Source organism: Nomascus leucogenys, unplaced genomic scaffold (genome assembly GCF_006542625.1).
Source record: "Nomascus leucogenys isolate Asia unplaced genomic scaffold, Asia_NLE_v1 002193F_12964_qpd_obj, whole genome shotgun sequence".
NCBI lineage: Eukaryota > Metazoa > Chordata > Mammalia > Primates > Hylobatidae > Nomascus > Nomascus leucogenys.
Genome location: NW_022097927.1, coordinates 1018 through 12391, shown reverse-complemented (window position 1 = coordinate 12391; position 11374 = coordinate 1018). Strand labels below are relative to the sequence as shown.

General features: G+C 39.4%; 1 long non-coding RNA gene across 3 annotated transcripts; it reads left to right on the top strand.

Annotated features, from left to right (window-relative positions):
- The first annotated feature begins 583 nt into the window (after positions 1-583).
- LOC115834401 lies at positions 584-11007 on the top strand. 3 transcript variants are annotated; one of them, XR_004029284.1, is made up of 3 exons: positions 584-742; positions 7431-7511; positions 10936-11007. It is a non-coding gene; the product is annotated as an uncharacterized LOC115834401 (long non-coding RNA). The 3 variants fall into 3 exon arrangements; XR_004029285.1 differs by lacking the exon at positions 584-742 and adding an exon at positions 3646-3673; XR_004029283.1 differs by lacking the exon at positions 584-742 and adding an exon at positions 6714-6782.
- Positions 11008-11374: the final 367 nt, after the last annotated feature.

The following is an 11374-nucleotide window of genomic DNA, read 5'->3' as shown; positions in this document are numbered from 1 at the left end:
AGCAAGAGAGATTAAATGATGAAAACAGGAAGATTATTTTTTTATTTTGCTTTTTTGCTTTATGTTCAAGTATAGACATGCAAAGGATTATTTTAGAATCCGTATGTAGAGTGCCCAAAAGGAAAAGCTTATTTCAGGGAGACAAATAGAAAGGTCTAGCAAAATGTAGGAGTAAGTGTGAAGGGGCTAAATCAGATCAGTTGTAATAAGAGTGGAAAGAAAAAGCCTAGGATGTTTCAACAGAAGGCAAAGCTTTGGTGTTACCTGGCATAGGGTTTCTTTCTACTTATTTATCGATAAAGATAAGCTTATGCCCATTTTTCTGTTGAATTATTTACCATTTTTGTGTTGATTGGTAGGATTTTGTTTAGACACATAAGTGCTTTTGGATAAAATTTACATTCAAAGTAATTAACTGGCATCGTCTGTCCAAGAGATGGGATGGATAGGAAGTTAAGCTTCCGGGAGATGCCTCATCATCTTTGTGCCAGTGGCCCCGCATTATTTCTTGATGAATTGTGCAAACTGGGAAGCTGATAGCTCTGGAAATGAGAAAGCAGGTGCTATTTTCTGTTTCTGAATATCCCCGACAATGTTGCCATGATTCTTTTATTTATTCTGTTCATTCTTTTCCTGCCTATTCAAGGATATAAACTGTCTTTCTTCACAGAAATTTCCAAGGAAACTATATTTCATACATTGATGGAAATGTATGGAAAGCATACAGTTGGACCGAGAAACTGTGAGTATATTCTCTCCAAATATGACAAAAAACTAACTGCATTGTAAGATCCTTCTTGGTCCAGAATTTTGAGGTCCATACCTCTGAGAAAAGATATTTCCCCTCCATACCCAAATCAACCTCTGTGGATTGCAATCCTATGGTTATTTAAAATTAAATTTGATAGGCTCTCTCTAAAATAAGTGGCAATTTAAATTTTTTATCATACCAATAATACATGGTTATATTCTTTTTTTCCTCTTTTTTTTTTTTCAGAGACAGGGTCTTACTTTGTGCCCTGGGCTGGAGTGCAGTGGCACAATCACATCTCACTGCAGCCTTCACCTCCCAGGCACAAGTGATCCTCCCACCTCAGCCTCCCAAGTAGCTGGGACCAGAGGTGCATGCCAGCATGCCACCTAATTTTGTATTTTTTGTAGAGACAGGGTCTTCCTATGCTGCTTAGGCTGGTCTTGAGCTCCTGGGCTCAAGTGATCCTCCCACCTTGGCCTCCTAAAGTGCTCATATTATAGGCATGAGCCACCACACCCAGCCCATGATTCTATTTTTAATGCACAAAAATGCAATAACAGGTATAACAAAAACCCTCCTTGTGCCCTACTCCCTCATTCCTGAGGTAATGCTACTCTGTTTAGTATACGTGCTTCCAGACTTTTCCCCACTTTCCTACATATATATTTACATAAAGCAAAATAGATTTGTTGTGTGGTTTTTAAAATCTTTTTTCTTTACATAAAGGGTAACATCTTGCAACTTGATTCTTTCACTTCATGGTATCACTTATATCATATGATATTCTTTCACTTCATAATTTCTTTCCTTTCTAGGACTTAGAGGGTCACCCCATTCATTTAAACTCCTGCATAATCCATAGTATGGATGCATCATAGTTTATTTAATAATTTCCCCATTGATGAATGTTTAGATTATGCTTAGTGGGCAAGTATTCCTGTAGCATAGATATCTAGAAATGGAAGAGTTGGGGTGAAGACTATGTAGACACAAAATTTTAATTGTCCTCAAAAACGTTGTGCCAACTGACTCTATTGTCAGCAGAATATGACAGCATTCATTTCCCCACACCTTTTCACTGCTGGGTACTCGCCAACTTTTTGTTGAAGTTATGGATGAATAAAAGGGATTCCATCCAAATTTGAATTTTTCTGATCCTCATGAATTTAATTAAATATCTTCATATTTTATTGAACATTTGTGTTTCTTCTCTGAGTTTTCTGTCCTTTGTTCATTTTCCTGTTGAATTGTTTTATCGTTTTCTTCCTGATTTATAGAAGGAATTAGTTTAGACACATAAATGATTTTGGAAAAAATGCTTACATTCAAAGTAACATTTTTCACAACAGTTTGTGTCACATCATTAGTTTGACTTATATAGACAAGACATACATGAGTTCTAAATTAAAAATAAAACACATGCTAGGTACAGTGGCTCACACCTGTAACCCCAGCACCTCGGGAGGTCGAGGCAGGTGGATCACCTGAGGTCAGGAGTTTCACACCAGCCTGGCCAATATGGCGAAACCCCATCTGTACTGAAAATACAAAAATTAGCCAGACATGGTGGTGGGTGCCTATAATCCCATCTACTTGGGAAGCTGAGGCAGGAGAATTGCTTTATTTATTTTTTGAGACGGAATTTTGTTCTTGTTGCCCAGGCTGGGGTTCAATGGTGCGATCTTGGCTCACTGCAAGTTCCACCTCCTGGGTTCAAGGGATTCTCCTGCTCAGCCTCCTGGGTAGCTGGAATTACAGGTGCCCGCACCATGCCAGCTAATTTTTATATTTTTAGTAGAGACAGATTTCACCATGTTGGACAGGCTGGTCTCGAGCTCAGGACCTCAGGTGATTATGTGCCTTGGCTTCCAGAATGCTGGGATTAACAGGCATGAGCCACCACGCAGGCCAGGACTACATTTTTAAAAGCAAGAAAATCATTACGAAAGTCAGGGTAGTGGTTACCTATTAGGGTTAGAGAGAGGAATGTGATTGGAAAGGGGCACACTGGGGCTTCTGGGATGCTAGCAATAATCTTTTTGTAACAACGTTTGCATGGGTATTGTGCTTTACAATTATTAAACTGAAATTTGGCCAGGGTGAGGTGCTCGTCTGCAATCCCAAGACTTTGGGAGGCGGAGACCAGGAGGATCCTTGAGCCAGCAGTCTGAACCAGTGTGGATAACAGAATGAGACCCTGTCTCAGAAATTAAATTAAATTAAATTAAATTATAAACAACATTATATTATGTGCACTTTATACATTGTAGTTCTACACATTTTTTTGAATGGGAAAAAAAGTTGAATGGCTTCACTTTGCAGCCCTGACATGGTCCCATGTGGGGCTTTCATAATAAGGTTGGGAAAAGAGAGGAGAAATGAGGTTCTGCTGATCTTGGTGCCACCCAGAGTTGGATTCTGAAAGGTATATTTATGATCTAGAGAGTCATTAAAGATACAATTTGGTGGAAGAGTGGAGCTGTGTGCTTGTGTTGTGTGCTTGCTTGTGTGTATGTGCTTGCATATGTGTGTGTGCTTGCGTGTGTGTGTGTGCTTGCGTATTGTGTGTGCTTGTGTGTGTGTGTGTGCTTGCGTGTGTGTGTGTCTTGCAATGTGTCTGTGCTTGCCTGTGTGTGGTGCTTGCGTGTGTGTTGGCCTGCCTGTGTGTGTGTGATGGTGGTGAGAGAGGATGGACAAAAAGGAAAATGTAAGAAAAGGTTTGAATGAAAGCAGAGCAGATACCAATCTAGAAATGACCATGACCCAGCTCTTTCCACATGCAGGAGATAGTCCTGTGTAGCAAATAGTTGTAGTTTGCATTTTAATCTAGAATAACTTTTTCATTTTCCAGAATTCTCAGTGAAATTATTTGACGAATTACATAACGTTCATTGAAGGCCTGCTATCCCTCCAGTATTTGTAAGTTAGTTAATCATATTTTTTGAGTTTTTAGTCATATTATTTTTAAAATGAATAAGGGGTTCAAATTAGATAATCTCTAAGATTTCTTCCAGCAAAAAATTCTGCAATTCTGTAAGTTTGTATAGGGTCTCCGCCCATCTCTAGCATTAGCTACGTCCTATGCATTTTCAGTTTTTAAATTGTATAGACAAAACACAGACGAAAAAATTTCAATGGTAAGAAGACTGAGCAGTGACTGACACCCATATGAACCTTGTTTATAAGGATTTACATACCACTTCTATTCAATCTACAGCCAATAGATCAAATCTAACTTAGGTCTATTTTTTAATAGCCTATTAAGTTTAAGAATGGTTTTTGCATTTTTAAAGGACTGTGAAAGAAAAAAGAAAGAGAAATATGCGAGAGAGATCATATGTGGCCCACAAAGCCTTAAAATGTTTACTGTCTGACCTTCACAAAAAAAGATTTGAAAAAAGTTGGTTTAGTAGGATGAAAGGAATTAAAGTTAACTTCAGATTGTTGCCTAAAGGAGAAGAAAATATGGACCACCTACATTCATTTGAGCATCATTAATCCAGAATTTTTTAGTAATTTAATCGGAATTAAATTAACATTTAAATATTTGAAATCAGCTGAATTATAGAAATAATATTATCAAGAATATTAAGCTACCAAGAAAATAGACTAGTATTAAGGATTTCATTTTGGGAATTGTTATATTAAAACAGATGTTTAAAATGATGGTTAAGTGGTAGAGCTAGAAATGTTTACAGTAAGAAGCATATCAGAAATGCCCCTAACTCTTCACTAATTATACAGTAACTATCTCCCGAGCCCTGTTACCAAGAAAGGGATACCTGCATAGTACTTCTGTCTGTTAAGAGACAAGAAGATACTATGTTCAATTGCTATGAAAGCTTGATTCTTATCCTCTGTCCATAGAGGTGTGTATGTCATTCATCCTTATTAGTGATGCTCTTTTGCAAACAGATTCTTTCAAATGTGAAAGGCTTAAGGAAAGTGGGTGAAAAGACCCTCAAGTGGATGCCAAAGTGCTACAGAGGCATGAAGTAATAAAACGACATTTGCTTTAAAATAATCATTTTCCTTCTACTCACTCCCCCAGCTATTATTTATTTATTATTTATTTATTTATTTATTTGAGACGGCGTCTCACTCTATCACCCAGGCTGCAGTGCTGTGGCGATCTCGGCTCACCGCAGCTCTGCCTCCCAGGTTCACTCCATTCTCCTGCCTCAGCCTCCCGAGTAGCTGGACTACAGGCACATGCCGCCACACCCAGCTAATTTATTGTATTTTTATAGAGACAGGGTTTCACCTTGTTAGCCAGGATGGTCTCGATATCCTGGCCTTGTAATCCACCCGCCTCAGCCTCCCCAAAGTGCTGGGATTACAGGCATGAGCCACCACACCCGGCCAGCTATTCATTTGTTTACAAATATTTGAATTTACTTTATTTCCATGTGTCAGTTTTAAAACATGGTGGGCAATGCAGATGAGCATTGCCTAGCCCATGCTTTCAAGGAGTTTATGCTCAGAAAAAATGGATGAAAAATACTACATTCTCACGCTTGTAATCCCAGCACTTTGGGAGGCCGAGCGGGCGGATCACGAGTCAGGAGATCGAGACCACGGTGAAACCCCGAATCTACTAAAAATACAAAAAAATTAGCCGGGCGTGGTGTCGGGCACCTGTAGTCCCAGCTACTCGGAGAGGCTGAGGTAGGAGAATGGCGTGAACCCGGGAGGCGGAGCTTGCAGTGAGCCGAGATTGCACACTGCACTCAGCCTGAGGCGACAGAGCGAGACTCCGTCTCAAAAAAAAAAAAAAAAAAGAAGAAGAAATGGATGTGGCACTAGGAAGGATAAATTGTTTCTGAAGCATAGAATAGGGGAAAATGACTTCAGTTTGGACCCAGGAAGATGTTACTAGAACAATCCCATTTGAATAGGACTTTGAAGGGCCATTGTGTAGCATCGGACAGACATCTTGGGGACAATATTCTAAACTTGCAAAGGGAAATGGGAGAAGGGCAAAACACAGGAAAGTATCGAGGAATGCCATGAGTACCTGTAGATTACAAGGAGGGAGAGTAGGAAATTGGAGCCAGATCTTCTAGGCTTTTGAATGCCAAGCTGAGGAGCCATCATGGGGAACCGTGTTATCACAGCAGTGCTGTAAGATGGCTCTGCATCACAGTCATTGAGGGGGCACATTAGAACTCAGTTCTGGACTCACCCTCATAGTTATTGATTCAGTTGGTCTAGAGTGGGACCAAGAATTTGCATCTTCAATAATTTCCCAGGAGGTGCTGGTCTTTGCAAGCCACTTCTAGAGAGTTTATATGAGACGTGTGCAGGATAGTTTAGGAATGGAGAGACTAGAGATGGAGACATCAGCCAATGTTACACCATCCAGGTAAAGAGGGAGGGAAAAGCCCCATCACTGTATAACTGAAGAAATTGCTTTCATGAAATATTAAAGCAATATAAACCAAAAATTAATTTCTATTAATATGATAGAAATTAATTGTATTAATATGATTTGAATATTAGTTCAAAGTTATGTATTAAGTAACTTCCTTTCAAATGCTGTGAAAGGATGTCTTTTATTTCTTCTGATACTGAAGTGGCATAGGAAAACAACCTAAACTAGGAAGGTGTATAAATGTGAGGCTATTAATTTTAATATTAGAAACTATATATAGAGATAAAAGCTTTGAGCTTATAATCTAGGATTTGATGAGACTACAAAAGGCATCTAATCAAGTCTACTGCTCTCAGGAAAAATTATTCCAAAGTCTATTGTATATTTATTTATTAAAAGTATGAAGGTGAGACTCTAGAGAGGTACAGGCAGGGTTAGGGGCTCTGGAAAGTTCAAATACAGGTCCAAACGTTTACAGTCGAGATGAAAAATGTGTATTCAATATTATTCTAAACTCTTGCTATTATCATACTAGTCAACACTGATAACTTATAAGGCAATATTTTCATTTTATTTTTCCTAGAGATTATCCTGCAATAAAATACAGTATATTGAAAGACGTACATTTGAATCACTACCATTTTTGCAGTATATGTAAGTTACAAATATAACTTTATTACATTTGGAATTTTTATAAAACTTAATTATAAACCTCTTTGCTATTCATTTTGAAATATGATTAAAATTTGACCAGTAGAAAGGTACTAAATTATATAGCAATTCCTTTTTGTCTCTAGCAAAGATTAGTGTGAGAATTATTACACAGATCATAGTGAATCATCAGAGAGCAGTGGTTCTCAACTGGTGTGATTTTGTACTCAGGTGCCATTTGGTAATGTCCAGAGACAGTTTTGGTTGACAAAACTGTGGTTGTGGCTCCTGGCATCTGGTGGGCAGAGGCCAGAGATGCTGCTAAACATCCTGCAAGTATAAGACAAACCCCCACGGCAAAGAGTTATATAGTCCAAAATGTCGATGGTACTGAAGTCGTGAAATCCTGTTCTAGAGAAATAAAGACCACTTAACACAGGTACTTACTGAGCGTTCACTGTTTTGTAGCTAATGCACCACATGTGCAATGTTAAAGTATAAATCATAAGCCAGTATCTTCCACAGTGAGATTTCCTTAGTGCACAGAGAAAGGACTGAGGTTATGTTCCATCCTATATAAATTAGACTCACAGCAAATGATAAATGTTCTGAAATAATTTTTTTTCCTTTGGCTTATGTCTTTTTTTGTAGAAATCTGGGCTGCAATTTAATTACGGAACTGAGCCACGGAACATTTCAGGCCTGGCACGGAATGCAGTTTTTACACAACTTGTAAGTGAAATAGAAGATGAATACGTGTAAACAACTATTTTGTATAAAAACTCATACATTATGGTTAGCTGGATATAAGCCCATTATGAACTCTGAAAAGCGTGTCTTAAGATCCATTTGTTTTTCTCAAATGGGGAAACTAAGGTACAAAGAGGCCAAAGACTTACGCAGCTTATATGACGTGCTCTGCTTGTCCTAGTTCTGACCTATGGCATGGGCAAGAAAAGGCATCAAACAAGTGACCTCAAAATTAGCCTTGTTGCTGGCGGGGTGGCTCAGGCCTGTAATTCCAGAACTTTAGGAGCTGAGGGGGTGGATCACCTGAGGTCAGGAGTTCAACACCAGCTTGGCCAACATAGTGAATCCCCATCCCTACTAAAATACAAAAAAATTAGCTGGGCGTAGTGGTGCAGTTTTTGCTCCCTGGAGGACTTTGTGTTAAGCTTTCTTCCTTGCAGCTAAATGTTGCAGCATTTAAGCATTTGAAACTCTGCATATGAGCAGGATCAAAGTTAAATCCAAAGTGTAGGGCTGGACATAGTGGCTCATGCCTATAATCCCAGCACTTGGGAGGCCCGGGTGGGAGGATCACTTGAGGTCAGGAGTTGAGACCAGCCTGGCCAACATGGTGAAACCCCATCTCTATCTACTAAAGATACAAAAATTAGCAGGTCGTGTGGCAGGTGCCTGTGATCCCAGCTATCGGGAGGCTGAGGGTCGAGAATGGCTTGAACTCGGGAGGTGGAAGTTGCAATGAGCCGAGATTGTGCCACTGCACTCCAACCTCCCCTCCAGGCTGGTCTCGAACTCCTGTGACCTCAGGTGATCTGCCCACCTTAGCCTCCCAAAGTGCTGGGGTTACAGGTGTGAGCCACCATGCCTGGCCAAAATGGTGTTTATGTTAAGCTATTGTCAAAAAAAAATTTTGTAAAGAAAATACATCGCTCTATTTTAATTCCATATACTTTCCTGACTACTCTTCTGCCGTAAGTGAAAAAATTCTATGATTTCTCTGTATAACATACCCAGCAAATCAGAGTGGGTATATTCAATGGCCTGAAGGGGACTTTAGACTCAAGGTGAAGATTCTCCTCTACATCTGACTTTAGAAAATACTTTCCACCTTTCTTTCTTGTGGTTCAGAAATCTAGTTTCACACAGTTCATTTTGAGGTAGAGGGAGGTGTTCAGGATGTGTCTGGATTAGAGCAGCAGTTTCTGCAGATGCTCCTCTCTGTCTTCATTAATTTGCTGATGCTTAACTTAGGGAAGAGACACTGAGGGTCTGTTTTTCTTTTGCCCTCACACCAGAGAACAGGCTCATTAGGTCCCTCCACCAAGAGGTTTGGGTAGCATCAATACAAATGTCTTAAACTCACCACCTTTACTAAGCACTTTATAACAGTGGGAGTCCCACATAAGAATCTGGCGGCCAGGAGCGGTGGCTCATGCCTGTAATTCCAGCACTTCTGAAGGCTGAGGTGGGTGGATCACCTGAAGTCAGGAGTTGAGACCAGCCTGACCAAACATGGTGAAACCCTGTCTCTACTAAAAATACAAAAATTAGCTGGGTGTGGGGTGGGCACATGTAATCCTAGCTACTCAGAGGCTGAGGCAGGAGAATCACTTGAACCCAGGAGGCAGAGTTTGCAGTGAGCCAAGTCATGCCATTACACTCAAGCCTGGGCGGCAGAGCTAGGCTGCGACAGAGAGGGGTTTTACCACATTGGTCAGGTGGGTCGGAACTCCTGACCTCAGATGATCCACCTGCCTGGCTTCCCAAAGTGCTGGGATATAGGCCTAAGCCACCAGGCCCAGCCAATAAATGGAAACTTTAACTCAAAAGAAGGAAGGAAGGAAGGGATGAAGGGAGGGAAGGGAAGGAAGTGAAAGAAGGAGGAGGGAGGGAAATGAAGAAAGAGAAAGAAAGAAAAGAGAGAGAAAGAAAGAAAAGAAAAAATTGTAAAACCATAAGGTTAAAGTAAACCTTTTTTCTTCATACAGATTAAACACATGAGTTCAGATTACAGCTTTGCTTCTTCATAGCTTGGTGACCTCGGACAAGTTATGTAACTCTCTGTGCCTCAGTTCCTCATTTATAAAATAGGCAATAATAATATCTACCACATAAGGTTATTGTGAGGATGAAATGTGAAATTCTGATCACAAATACGTAGCAGCCTAATAGATACTCACTGTAATAATTATTATTTTTATAATTTCTGCAAAAGTACAGTGATGATTCTTGGGTTAACCTAAAGGGTGATTTTTATTTCTTCCTGTTCTTTTCTTTTTCTTGTTCACTTTAAAGAATTAAAAAGAAAATAGATTCCAGCATTTTGGAATAAAAATTCACATCAAAATGAATTTATTCATTTTATTGACAGATAAACAAAATGTCATTTGTTTATTCAATGAACATTTATTAAATCCCTAGTAAATTTCAGACATCATGCCAGGCACAGGGATGACAATGACAATACGATGTGGTCTCTGCCCTCAAGGAGCTGGTAGCCCAGGAGACTGACAAGTAGATAGGTGGTTACATGCAGTGTAACAAAGGCTGTGATGTCATACAAGAAGACAAGTGGGAGTATGTGATGGGAGTATGGTTTTGACCAGCTCCTCCTCTTAGATTTATCCCTTTTTCTTTGGCTATAAAGCAAAAGAATTGGTCCTTTTTTTTCTTTAACTGTGCAAATTAAACCATAAATTTAAAAAGCTTTATAAAGATGAAAGGCAAGCAGTCAGGCGCAGTGTCTCACGCCTGTAATCCTAACACTTTGGTAGGCCGAGGGGGGTGGATCACCCAAGGTTAGGAGTTGGTGACCAGCCTGTCCAACATGATGAAACCCCGTCTCTGCTAAAAATACAAAAATTAGCTGGGCGTGGTGGCGGGCACCTGTAATCCCAGCTACTCAGGAGGCTGAGGCAAGAGAATTGCTTGAACCCAGGAGGTGGAGGTTGCAGTGAGCCAAGATGGAGCCATTGCTGTGCAGCCTGGGCGACAGCAAGACTCCATCTCAAAAAAAAAAAAAAAGGAACTTGAATTTTGGATGAACAACTTGAATTATGGAGGACACTAGAAATAGTGTTTCCTACAGAGTCAGGGCTTCCTACCAACATAGTCATTTCTTGGGTTTTTGACCTGAAAAGTTCTGTGGCATATTTTTTCTGTGCTATCCACTTCTTTTTTTTTTTTTTCTATTTCTTTCCTGCTTTCTCTCCTCTACTTTATCTTCTAGAGCCCTAGGTAGTTCCCAAAGGAATAGTGCTTTACGGAGTCTAATGGTGATTTATTATGTAAAAGCAGAAAATTATTATTTTTTTAACTAAAAGTCCCATACCAAAAAATGAATATAGACTTTTTATGCAGTTTCACACATTGAAAATGCAGGTAATTTTAATTTCATTGCATTTTTCAGAATTCTCAATCGCAATCCTCTGACTGCTGTCGAAGATCCATATCTCTTTGAACTGCCGGCATTAAAATATCTGTAAGTACTATAGTACTCTCATGAGTCATGAGATGACTTATGCTTTTTAAATTTGTCATCAAAGATAAAGTATTTTGCATTTAGGCTACAAAGTCATAATTTAAATTTTAACTGAGTTATTGAAAAAAGTTATTGGCAAAGAAAAGGATTAAGAAAGGATGTATAATGGTCATGACAGCCAGCAGGGGAAGGAATAGTGTTGAAGAACCTGTATATTTGGAACATGTAGACACATGGTGGAATATTACTTAACCAAGAAAGCAAAGAGGAATAGGTGTTCATTATTCTAAAAAGGAAGAAAAGAGTAAATCAAGATGGGTGAATGCAATATGAAATGAGAAGTAAGATAATGGTAAAAAAAAAAGTG